Source organism: Ostrinia nubilalis, chromosome 6, assembly GCF_963855985.1.
Source record: "Ostrinia nubilalis chromosome 6, ilOstNubi1.1, whole genome shotgun sequence".
In the NCBI taxonomy this organism is placed as follows: domain Eukaryota; kingdom Metazoa; phylum Arthropoda; class Insecta; order Lepidoptera; family Crambidae; genus Ostrinia; species Ostrinia nubilalis.
This window is the reverse complement of record NC_087093.1, coordinates 8,264,974-8,278,472: the sequence shown is the minus strand read 5'-3', so window position 1 is coordinate 8,278,472 and position 13,499 is coordinate 8,264,974. Positions and strand designations below refer to the sequence as shown.

At 36.7% G+C, this 13,499-nt stretch overlaps 1 protein-coding gene and 1 long non-coding RNA gene across 2 annotated transcripts in view; both read right to left on the bottom strand.

Moving 5' to 3' along the window:
• Positions 1–13,499, bottom strand: part of LOC135072533 (cadherin-related tumor suppressor) — a 148,345-nt gene that overhangs the window by 45,309 nt on the left and 89,537 nt on the right. The gene's annotated exons all lie outside the window — the stretch shown is intronic.
• Positions 7,692–8,414, bottom strand: LOC135072528 (uncharacterized). The gene is made up of 3 exons (XR_010257455.1): positions 8,228–8,414; positions 7,867–8,048; positions 7,692–7,787 (listed from the first exon to the last, which is right to left on the bottom strand). It is a non-coding gene; the product is annotated as an uncharacterized LOC135072528 (long non-coding RNA).

Sequence of the window (13,499 nt, the reverse complement as noted above, 5' to 3'; positions counted from 1 at the left end):
CATTGTGAAACACTTTTCTTTCACGACTATAAAAATATTTTAGCAATTTAATTCATAAAACCAATTGCGCACATTTAAAATAAACTTTGTTTACACTTTGACAGCAATAGACTGACATGCAAGGTGACATGTCAATGAAGTTTTCAGTTACTGTTGCCATTAAAAGAAATTAGTACCATTAGTTTTCCGTAACATGGCGAGGGTTTTTATGTTCCTGGTCAGGCTATAAAACCTTTTTTATTATTCAAGTAGGTCAGACTAGTGGTATATTATGAATAATTCATTTTTAATTGTGTAAAAACTTTTTAACAGATCCTACTTACTATTTATTACATCGCTTTTGAAAAACAGAAACGTCACAGTGACAAATGTCGCGATGATCGCTGATCGCTGCGTGCAGACGCTGCATAGATCGCCGCGACCAATGACAGGACGCGTTGATGTGAACTCATCGCTACAAATTCATACACGCTGTCTGGTCGCCATCGCCATCGTCATCGTGCACGCCGGCTGCACGCGTTGGTCTGGTCTAACCTTTACGGTACGGTTATGCGAATTGTTGCTGATTCTGGAGCAAGACGCTATTTTACGCTGTACAATGTAATCTAAAGCTTATAGTCAATCGATAAAGCTTAATTATATGTCCAGCCTATAGAAATTAATTACACATTTGTCAGAGTGGCGTGTGACAAACCAACACAAAGCCATGTCACAACAAGTTGATACGCTCGCCCACATCAGTCTGTATGAATAAGTTTGACGACAGAACAAATAAAAGATAAGTTTTATAGACTCTAGGAAGGTACAAGTGACTGTTGTGTTACGTTTAAAAAAGTTAAAAAGAGCGTGTCAGGAGGTCCATCCAATATTTACATTTTTAACCAGTTGTATAAATTAATATAAGCATTTTAGGACTGTATGTAATCAATTGGTTGCTGCAGCCTGTGCTACGATGCATAATACGGTGCACTTGCCCCAGTATTCTACAATAACAGAGACGTTTTACGCGGGTGTTTCGTGGGATCAAATGCCGTATCTTTTGATGAATGAATTAAATGAATCACAGAAGTGTGTGAACTGATTTAGTTCCATGTAGTACATTGAACTGCGCTTTGATCTCGCTCTCGAAGTCATATACATGCTTCCCAGATTCTACAAACTGGAGATAAAGTTTGTTTATTCTACTACGACCCTGTTAGAAACGCGTGAAGTCTCGAGCCAGGATCGAGGTTAAGAGCGGCGACCGGCTCGCCTTATCCGCCGGTCGAGTTTGTTTTAGATAATTACGCCCGCTGTCCTGTCCAGGCTGGCCTTGAGTTTCCCTCTAATGGCGAGCCATCTCTCAAAGCGTGCCACTTCAGTGACGGCAACATGGATTCATTAGCGCTATCACTACACCCGATTGCCGCGATGTATGTGTGCTATCTGCCAATGCTTTTAGCCACGTGATTGCTACAGTTGCCCAACTACTCAAATAGCTTATCCGTTTGTCCCTTCACCAGATTGGAGTGGTAATCCACTAGTTAATTAGTATACATGCGCAATAAAGTAAGCAACGCACGTTGCATCTTAATTGACAAACTAGTCAACGCTGTCGACCTAACTCTGGTTCTGAAATGGATGACGGCGGTAGCCGATAAACAGTGTTTACATGTATCTTAAAATTTAGATGAAATAAAATTACATTTCCTTAACAAATTAAAAACATTTTTCAGAAGTAACTAAAACTGTCAACCAAAGAGCAGCAGAGACAAAGCTTTGCTTAAAAAAGCTTAGTGAATCTAACTAAAGACTGGAGTATTTGATATGTTAAATAATAAATAATACATTTATTAAAGCCTTAATGTAAATAATTATTATTGTCAACTTTGTACGCAAATGAACAATAACATACGTCCAAGGAATGCTAAGGTCAAGTTGACTCGAAATTCTAGAAGCTTTTTCAAAGTGCCTCGACATAACTTATGTTGCATTAAATCATGACAACATGATGGGAAACATATTACTTTATTGGTTTGACGGCCAAATATTGCCACAGGTGGAGAGCAATGTTGTATAATCTTCATTCGGTGCCGACAATTTGTTATTCAAATTCATGCAGTGAACGGGCCAAAACATGAGCCCGTTGACAACTCGCTGACAAGTCGCGACCGCCGACAAAATGTGACAGGCGACCTTGCGGGTGACATATTGTACTGGGCTGAACAGCAAGGTGTTTTAATTCAGCGATTCACAGAGCTAAGGGTCATAGCCGACCCGCCTCTCGCACGAGCTGTATAAGTAGCATCCTTTCTGAAGCACAAATGCACTAAAAGATTGGATCTAACTGCTCGTGATTTTCAGGAGTTTCAAGGAACTAATTTTCAAACATAAAAGGTCGCAAATTGATGCTTTGACTGAAAATGCTAAGGTTAAAATATAAGATCGAAAATGTTCATCTAAAATAACACCTAGGTCGATCTCGTCACCACGTCACGTTACAGCGTCGTGTGCTCACGACGTAAGTGGGTTAGGCGTTAGAAATAAACTATTTTGTACCTACTTATTTTCAATTTGTGACGGTGGTACACCCAACGGATGAACATTATTTTTATCGTATGTTGAATCAACGAACCCAAGGAATTAAGCAAAATGAAAACTATCTTAATACAGAGATTCTGTAGATTAGTGTTCATAAATGAAATTACAAGATAATCCACGTCATCCTTCCTTTTACGGAGACTGCCATGTCTCGTAACTAAGTTCAATAGTGGTTCGGATTTACTGTTGGACCGTAATAAGTTTATCCCAGCGCAGTAAGCAAACATTGTAGAAGTAAGGCTCGGAAAGAAATAATTTGCTAGATAAATACAGTTATCATCGGAATGTAAATAAATGAGGGGAAAGCCAGCATATTTATAAAAACATGTCATGGGAGGAATTCAATTCCAGAAAATGACCAACCCAAGACATAAAATAAAACTTAACACTAATATTAGATAGGTATTTAATTATTATCTAAGTTTTAAAAAGAATCCCTTAGTAGGAACAGGCTTAGTGTCAGTGGATGCTATTCCAGCATGAAAAACCCTTCTATGTATAGGATGTATATGAGAAGTCCTTACAACTATGTAAGCTTCATTTCAATTGAGACTACATGCAATTCAATTATGACGAGAAGACGCAGAAATTCCTTTAAAATTTACAGTCATGCTCATTACTTATTATGATAACCACAACAAAATAAAGACGTAACAATAAAAATATCAATTAACGCGAGAAAAATATGGGTCGATTAAAGAATTCATTTTACAAGGAATCGAAACACGTTGCTCTTATGCGTTCTTATGCACCTGGAGAGCAAGGCGACACGGCGCGTAAAACTGACCAGATAAGAATCAATTGCGCAGATACAGATCGACTCGATCGCGTCTCGTTGTGCGAATCGCAGGACAGTTGCCCGACATTCCAGAGAAAGCGAGCTAGCTGCACTCAATTCATACAACCTAACTAGCACATAATAAGGCCCATAATTGCATTACTTATTTATAAACTCCTATCCACTTAAAAGCGTCATTAAACCGGTAGTATTTCTGCGTAATAATTGTTCTGAACCTTGTAGTCAGTGTTAACGTCGCCTTGCGACAAATTAGGATAGCTCGCCGTATTGTCTGTGCAATAACAGATATTTAGCTAGCCCTGGCAAGCGGTTTCATATTACTTCGACTCTATTGGCCCACGAGCACTTAGCTAGATATCTGCATATTGTAAAATGGCTGCATACCAGTATTAGTTAAGAATTTTATAGCTTGGGCCATAGTGTAAACCAACACTTCGTCGTATAATTTATCCATTATGACTCTCGTAATTTTTTGCCACCTAATAGGATATCAGATACTTTATTTTATTAAAATGATGAGAACAAGCAATAATAAAAATGTTATTGCAGTAGTAACCGAATTAATGAAATAATGTTCTAAAGGGCAAGTAGGTACCGTCAAGAAATTGAGGAATGCTTGATAAAATAAAAGTGCATGATTATTTACTTTAATCTTATAACGACTTTGTGGAAATGTGACAATATCTACCTTAAATTGCATTTTCATATTTTTTCATTTAGCACGAGCAGTTTGCAGTTTTTATATCCATCTGCATGGTAGGTAAGTGGAAAGCCTTTTGAATTATGAATTTGGTATAAGCATTTTGTTTTAATTCTTTCACTACTCTACATTACTATTCCTCTATTTCAGTAATATTGTACAGTGTAATATTATATTATGACGTATCCCAAGGACGTATCACAATAATTAATTGCGATTAGTACCTAATAAGTACTGTAATATTGAATTTTTTTCGATGGAATTTAACTATATCAACATTATCTTAGGGTTAGTATTTTATTGGTCGTTTATAACTACTGCACGTACTACATAATATACCATCTCTATGACTCTTTGATCTTAGTTATTTTTATAGATCCCCTTTCTCTTTCGCGAGTTAATTTGAATTCAACCTGCTAAATTATCATAATCTAACTAACCTGTGCAATGGCATTAAATCATTATAAGGTGGTAGCAAAGTAGAAATCCTATCCAATTAAAGTGCCAATACAAGCTCCAATAAAAGCTAAATTGGTTTTGTGATGAGTTCAGTAGCTCGCGGAGAATAGCATACATAATTACAAGGCAAAACGCTAACTGATGATTATTGCTAACATGTACGGAACTATCGACGAAAAAATAAACTCAAAAGAAGTATTTAGACGGTCATAAAGAACAAATAAACACTAGTTGATACGGTCCAGGATAACGCTGGGCAGCACTGGTATTACTTATTGTTTTTTTAGCAAAAACAGTTTGTTTTATGCCAGAGACAAAATGACAGTTATCTTGGCATTCATGGCATTTAGCTTTCACATAAATGCTTTAACGCAATACCATTGTACTCAGAAGCTTTGCAGAAATGGTTGTTGGACGGACACAAAGGTGGCAATAGGTGCCACGGAAACATTAGTAATATTTTATAATGAGTTTCCAGTGCTTATTTACAAGTAATATCTAAACGTCTCCGATATTAGTGGTAGTTATTATTCATGTGAACACCTTACATATATATTTATACCCTGATGCGAGGCAGTAAACTAGATAATATTATGGCCAGCTGCAGTTATAGGAGTGTCGCATCTCCGGCGGGTCGTTCACTCGATCCCGTCCAATTTATTTACTTTTTTCCCGGGTGTAGTGTTACGGCTATAAAATTCAGTTTTTGTTGGTCAGGCTTGGCCGGCTAGATCTCCCGTCGCGAGATATGTTGATTTACGTTTAACGCGCGTGACCTCTCGACTGAGCCGATCATAGACTCGATAGACGATTCCAACTCGCGCTCCGAGATATCGGCGCATCGCGCTCGCGCCGATGTATCTGGCAAATATTTTGCGGTGTATAGCCGCCGACCGTTCGCCTAGAGATTCGTAGATTTCTTTGTGTTTCACACGATTCATTCTGTTCTGTTAGATATCTATGATTTTTTTATCGCAATCGTGTTCTTTACTAAAGTATTAAAGCAGATTTGTGATACTAAATGTTTCAGGCGAACCTTATAGTCCTCTTTTCAGACAGTCAAAGTTTTTTTATCATACAACTTTGTTCTTTCGATAAGAATAGGATGATTGTGTGAGCCAGTAAAGAAATAATCCATTACAGTGTCATATTATAAGTAACTTACGTCATCTGGGCAAATCACATCTCCAACTATTACCGTACACACAACATAGTCAAATTAGATTTCTATAATCACCAAAACAGGTAACTATTCAAAGAAATCAACGCAATCAAATAAATGGGCAGTAAGCTTGACCGCCAACACCCACACATCGCTTATTCCGGGTTGATTTCATTTCCTCGTTTAATTGTATAACGCAGATTCGTAGATGATTTAAATTACGGTTGATTTCAATTAACTAGCGACATGACAATGTTTATTGTATGGTAATATTGGTCTCATTACATTAAACTCTGTGCATACCTACACTCGCTTCGGACATGACGACAGCGTTTGACCTTTTGCTCTAGATATTTATATGGGCATTACTCTACTTAAACTGACTTTCTTTACATCCTACATTATTATTTTTAAAGTAAGTATACTTTAGTTGAAATCTAGTTCATATTATACCCTCTATGTTTAACAATCCTGATCTTATTAATGCACATTTTAAAAAAGTGCCAGGTGAGGATAAAGTATCCATTTCTCAACTGACCTACTTTGAGTTTCATAGGCATAACAATGCAGCTACTTTTACTCTGCACACAGTCAGTGAGGAGATGGTTCTTAAGACCATCAGAGGAATGAAGTCGAATGCCCGGGGGCATGATGGCCTATCTTTGGACATGCTCCGGCTAACCTTACCCTACTCCCTTAAAGCCATAACTGCGATGGTCAACCAGTCTATACTAGATAGCACATTCCCTGAGAGTTGGAAAATATCGATTGTGAGACCTATTCCTAAAACAAGCCACCCTAACTCAGTAGAGGAACTACGGCCCATTAGCATCCTGCCATGTCTTTCTAAAATCCTTGAGAGGATAGTGTGCGACCAAGTCACTCGATACCTTGAGGATTGTGATATTCTTCCACACTGTCAATCTGGGTTTCGGAAGGGTTATGGAACGGCCACTGCACTGGCAGACGTGGTTGACAACATACTGGCTGGACAGGACCGTGGCATGGTAACAATTGTGACATTGCTTGATTTCTCTCGGGCATTCGACTCAATCAATACATCTCTTCTCTCATCCAAACTAAAATACTATGGTTTTGATAGCAGATCCGTTAAATGGTTTCATAGTTATTTGACTCAGCGTAGTCAATATGTTGAGCTGAAACAGACGGATGGCACTCTGTTGCGTTCTCAGCTGAGTACAGTCTCTCGTGGTGTGCCCCAAGGTTCGATTTTGGGCCCAATTCTGTACATTTTGTACAGCGCTGACATTGTAAACAGCATAAAGAATTGTCAATATCACTTATATGCTGATGACTTGCAACTGTATCTACCGTTTGCCCCGGCCGACCAAGTGATTGCTGTCAATAAAATTAACCAAGACCTAAATAACATAAATACATGGTGCTTACTGAATTGTCTTACTCTTAATCCTAAAAAATCACAATTTATTGTAATGGGTACCCCCAAGAACATAGCCAGATTTAATGTTAATACTTTAAATATTGTGGGTCAGCCTATTGTTAGGGTTGATAAAGTTAAAAATCTGGGATTGGCCATGGATTGCCATTTGAAATTTGAAAATCACATCATTGATTGTGCTAGAAGTAGTTTTTACCGTTTGAAACTTCTATACAAACTAAGACCATATTTAAGTGAGAAGATTCGAATTGCTCTTTGCGAATCACTGGTTCTCAGCAAGTTTAACTATTGCGATACTGTTTATGGTCCATGTATTTTGACAAAATCAGCTAAACTTATCCAAAGAGTGCAAAATGCCTGCGCTCGGTTTTGTTTCACAATTCCACCTCGTACACATGTTACGCCATTCCTCAATGCTGCAGACTTGTTAAAGATGGATGCGCGTAGGAAGCTTCATCTTGCTACTATGATGTTTGGTGTTCTGAGTAAAGCCAAGCCAAAGTACCTTTTCTTGAAGCTGGAGTGGGCACGTGAGCAGAGCCGATATCCCAGAAGAGAATGCACCCATGTCTTTAACACCCCTAAACATCGTACTGCAGCTTTTAGAGGCTCCTTCAGGTTTGCTGCTTCTAAATGTTGGAATGACCTGCCACCGCCTCTGCGTGCCCTACAAGTAAAAAACACTTTTAAAAAAACACTTAAAAAACACCTCATTATTTCACAACAGGTCAAGGAAAAAATCCTACCTTAAATGTATGCACGACACGCCTGGGGGCAGGTCCACTTCCAGCTCCAGCTTCACCTGAATTTCTCCAGCACCTTGTGTGCAGTCCTCATCCACTTGGCTCCGTTTAGTTTCTTGACATGGGTTTATTTTATTTATTTATTTTTTGCTGTTATCTGTGGGTACTCAGTGTATTCTTCTGTCCTGGAATTGTAAATTTATGTTTTATCGTTGCTCATTGTTAAATGTTAATGATATTGATAGTAATTTCTTACCAATTTTCTTTAATTTATTTGTATAATGGTATTGCATTGCATTATGATTGTATGTTATTAATCCGTAGTTGTTGCATAAGATTGGTTACAATGCTGGATGTTACTCACCTTCCCTTTCGTGTGATTGTAGTGCTGCGGATTGCTCTTAATTTGGTTTTATTATTTGGCACTGCTTTCTTGAAATATCCTTTAAATGTACCACATTTAATCAATTTACGTGGCAATTATTCTCACATCTCGTGCACATGTCGGTCGTTGACACTTGACAGTAAATGACAGTTCTTTCTTTCTTTTTTTTTTTTAATATATTTTTTTTTTCTCTCAATCACTTTTCTATAGCCTGACCAGGAACATAAAAACCCTCGCCATGTTGCGGAAAACTAATGGTACTAATTTCTTTTAATGGCAACAGTAAATGAAAACTTCATTGACATGTCACCTTGCATGTCAGTCTATGGCTGTCAAAGTGTAAACAAACTTTATTTTAAATGTGCGCAATTGATTTTGTGAATTAAATTGCTAAAATCTTTTTATAGTCGTGAAAGAAAAGTGGTTCACAATGTGTTAAAGTATTTGTCGAAGAGAAATACTAAGGGTTCGGACAATATTTTCATCGAATAATGTTTCCGACAAAGGTTGTCAAATTGACTGACATGTTTATCGTACAGTACAGTCCACTATGAAAATTAGCTGTGGTTTGTTTCAAATACCTATTTTAAAGTTTTTTGTCACTTTCTAAGTGTTGAATTTATGGAATTGGGAAAGAAGTACCGAGTTTGAAGCGTTCATGAGCAGACATTGCAGTTGAATATTCAAGTTCTGAATTTGATTATTGATGAATAATAAAATAAATCCTACTAACTCGATTGATGGTTTCATTTAATTTATTTAAACCAGGTTACCTATAATAATATTTTTTCGTTAATTTATGAAAAAATCTAATTAGCCCGTAATCCTGAATCCTGATACATAAAGTTAGCCTATTAATTTAACACAGGTACGACTGTACTCAGTGTTGCACTATCAAATGCAATTGACGCGCCTCTATGCCAGGGTTTTTATGTTCCTGGTCAGGCTATACCATTGATTTTAAATAATTTGAGGCCTTATGGTTATGGCCACATATCAATGGCAACAATTAGATAAGTAAGGAATGGTGTTTTTTAATAATTTATTTGTATTTTAAATCTAATTTATTTTATTTAAATGTGTTTTAATTATGTAATTAATAATTAAAATCTAAATTTATTGTAATTTATTATAATAGTAATTTATTATTATTGTAATTCATAATTTATTAATGTAAAATGAATTTATTTTTATTATTTTATTATTTAATTTTTATGGTGCTTTTTTGTTTCTTTCTTTTTGTTTGTTTGTTTTCTCTTTTTCTATTGCGCCCCCCTGCTGCGTTCTCCCTGCTGCCGGACTTGTGGACTCCTTTCTCCTCTTGCATCTCCGTCAGCAGGGGTACGCCGTGACAACAGAGGGCCCCCGCTGAAAATCAGTTTCAAGACAAGCCCTGGCGGTCTTGATGTACGCTGAGCGGGTGCCTTTTTGTCAGAGGGGCACAAGCAGTTAATTGTCCACTTGTTTATTTCTCTCTGTTTTAATCTATGTCTTACCTGCTTGTATACCTTTCTTGCAAATAAAAAGTTTTCTATTCTATTCTATTCTATTCTATTAGAGACATTCGTGGGCGGAGACAATTGATTATGTTTATGAAATAATCTCGAAATAGTGAAGCTAAGCAATTTTTTATTGACATCAGACTGATATTGTTGAACAGTCTTCATTTATCTCCTCTCTATTTTGAAGCGCTTTCGTAAAACAAAAACTATCTGAGCATTATAATAATCCATTGATCAAAGATATTGTAGTTCTAAGTATATGCAATCTTAAGTCGCAAATAGCATAAAGGTTTTATCGGTAGGTACCTATTCACCACGATGATTGACTTCAGAATACCTTTCCTGCTCCGAGAAGACGTATGGGCAGGGCTCCGGGCGTAACAGTAACTACTCCAAATCAAACTGATTTGCCATTCCGTGCTTCCTTGTTATTTCTAAAATGCTTTTCTTGACACGCTATTAGTAGAAATGTTTTGTTCAAAACAAACGGAATAGGAACAGTTTAAAATAGTCCCATTTACACTTAAGATTCCCCACAAGATTTAAAAAAAAAATAAACAAATAAATAAATAAATCTTTATACAATTTCACACAGCGCCAGCTAGCCCCAAAGTAAGCAACTTAATGCTTGTGTTATGGGTGCTAGCTTAACGGATATACTTTTTTTTTTTAAATACATACATATTATACATAGTCACACCCAGACCCGTCACAGAAATTAAAATTCATCATTTCAATTTCTGCCCGGCCGGGAATCGAACCCGGGACCTCTCGGCATAGTAGTCCGTTCTGAACCACTACACCAAACGGCCGGCCGAAAAATGAAACCCTTAATTAAATGTGTTCCCATCAGCATTTCCTCACAAATCACTAAACAGATAGGATGGAAAAGAATGCCTATCCTGACTCACCTTCAATGGCTTAAATCATAAAAAAAATCTACCATGCATATCTGCCACAAGAGATCAAGTAAATAGTCCCGAAACAAATAATGATCGTAGACGATAATAATATCCCATCAAAAACAATACTTGTCAAAAAAACCAAGTCTCGCAACTCAGTTGTTCTACGGTAAAAAGTTGTGAGATCCATGTAATACCAAGTCCAGGCCAGAAAATCTTTAACGTTTTACATAAATTATTGACTTGGCCATCGCACTAAATAATTTAATTTACACGTGTTTTCATGCGATGGCCAAGTCAATATATTTATGTAAAACGTTAAAGATTTCCTGGCCTGGACTTGGTATTACATGGATCTCACAACTTTTTACCGTAGAACAACTGAGTTGCGAGACTTGGTTTTTTTGACAAGTATTGTTTTTGATGGGATCTCATTTCTTTTTGTATTTTGTAGACAGCAGTTATGTATCTAGAAAATTGAAAAATTTTACTCGACTTGGCGGTTGCACTACCGTGCCCCCAAATCTCATTTCTTTTTGTATTTTGTAGACAGCAGTTATGTATCTAGAAAACTGGACCGAAATTGAAAAATTTTACTCGACTTGGCGGTTGCACTACCGTGCCCCCAAATATTTTAGTTATTCCTTGATTCATACACCAAACACTACTTATATTCCAAAGGACAATGACCAAAAGTGGTCCAAATGTCCACCACTAATGAGACCTATATTGGCTTATAGTCCATTAAATAGAGATTAACTTTCAGTATGGGACGAAAAAAAAATATGCTGTCAGAAAAAAGTTATGACCGTATGAAAAATTGTAGTAGTTTATGCGCTAATCTCAGGAACTACTAGTCCGATTTGAAAAATTAATTTCTGTTATGGATAGCCCATTTATCAAGGATGGTTTTAGGTTATATAACATCACCCTAAAACCAATAGGGGCGGAGCAGCGACCACCCGACAATAATTCCAATATTGATGTCTTTCTTCTGAGCTTATTTTTTTTTCTTTTAGCGAGAATCTAACACGGCACACTAAGCAGCATGACATAACATGCATAGATTAATCCAAAATGTGCGATGGATAGAATGATATCAAGAACATTTTTCGGATGAAAAGGTAAAAAACATGACTTTTCATTCAGTCATAACTTTTTACTGACAGCATATTTTTGATTGCGGTTTGGTTATAATGAATCAGTATTTAGTAGACTATTTTACTAGATAGGTCTCGTTAGTGGTGGACATTTGGACCACACTCCATACATTTTTGGTCATTGTCCTTTGAAGCTTCTAGGTCTGCTAGAAGTGCCTTAGAATTTTGATGATCGGTGAGTCAGTCAGTGAGTCAGTGAGTCAGTGAGTCAGTGAGTCAGTGAGTCAGTGAGTCAGTGAGTCAGTGAGTCAGTGAGTCAGTGAGTGACAAAATTAAGTAACTTTGACCCGTTATAATTCTTAAACTACTGGTTCAAATTGAATGAAATTTTAAATATACCGTGTCTTTACAATGCCTGCATAGCTAATGAAAATTCAGCCTTCTAGTTTTATCCACAACGAAGTTACAGGCGGTCGAAAATGGCCTGAATTGCTTCGAGAAAAGGATGGTACGGCCGTGCCGCTTTTCTCCTCGACTTGGTGGGGGCACTGCCGTGCCCCCAGATTCCTTTTTAATTAATACAAAATTACAAAGTTTCAATAATTCAATCAGGCGTATGTGGAATGCATTATGCACCGTCGCATTTACGCGACAGTTATTTATGAACAAGTTAAACAAAAAACAGTTAAGTTAATTTACACTTCGAGACATTACTGCGCAAAAGTGATAGTAAATACCTCTTGAATAGTTTACTGCTGAATGGATTCCGAGAAATCAAGACGTCCATCCAATAATGCGTAAGGTAAACGGCTACTAGTTCGTGATAGTACGTAAGTTCGTAAGTTTTTTTTCTAGCTCAAATAATAAGCAAATGGAATATTATTTATAAAAATTCTTCATTACTACAAAAACTCTAGTATTTAAGCTATCTAAAAAACCAAGTACCAACATTGTGGCGCCAAAAATAAGAGCAATACGAAGCTTCAAACTCTCAGAGAGCCAAAAACAGCCGTGCGGCGTGCAAAGGTTGCTCTCACCGTAAGGTTAGCGCTCCAACTTCTTAAGCTTATAAAAAGGCGAAGGAACGTCCATTTGAATAAAACTTGTAATAGTGGTTTCATGTGTTCCTTGACAATTGATTTGGCTTAGAAAAAAGTTATATGAAAACGTAGAATTCCTTTAAAATTGCGATTAATTGACTCACGAAATAGCGTGCATATTATTTTTCGGGTGTCCCCTATTTCGTGACACTACCGATTCAAGGATATTATGGATAACATTTTGATGCTTGGTTTTTAAATAATTATTTATGATAATTTAAATGTAAGTTATGAAACAAATAATGCATTTATTTAAGTTTCTCATGACCTAAATTCGGTATATGTTTCGTTCACTAGAATTAATATGGCACGAGTTTGAAGTTCACATATATGACCAATTTTAAGATAAATTAGCATAAGTAGTACCAGCATAATTTTGGTTTTATTTCGATTTGTTTTATTTATCTTTGTTTATTTGTATTGTATATGAGATAGATAATAGTTAATGAGGATCAGTACTGTTGTAGAAAATTCAATAAAACTAGTATCTACGTTAATCTTTAAGACATAAGAAAGATATATCTTTTTGAATTATCCAAATCGGACCATTACTTACGAAGATATTAAGTAATAAACATAGGCCGTTTTTGCCGCTAAAAGTCAACGTACGCAGGGCCGTGTGACGTCACTATATCCGAATCGAGCGC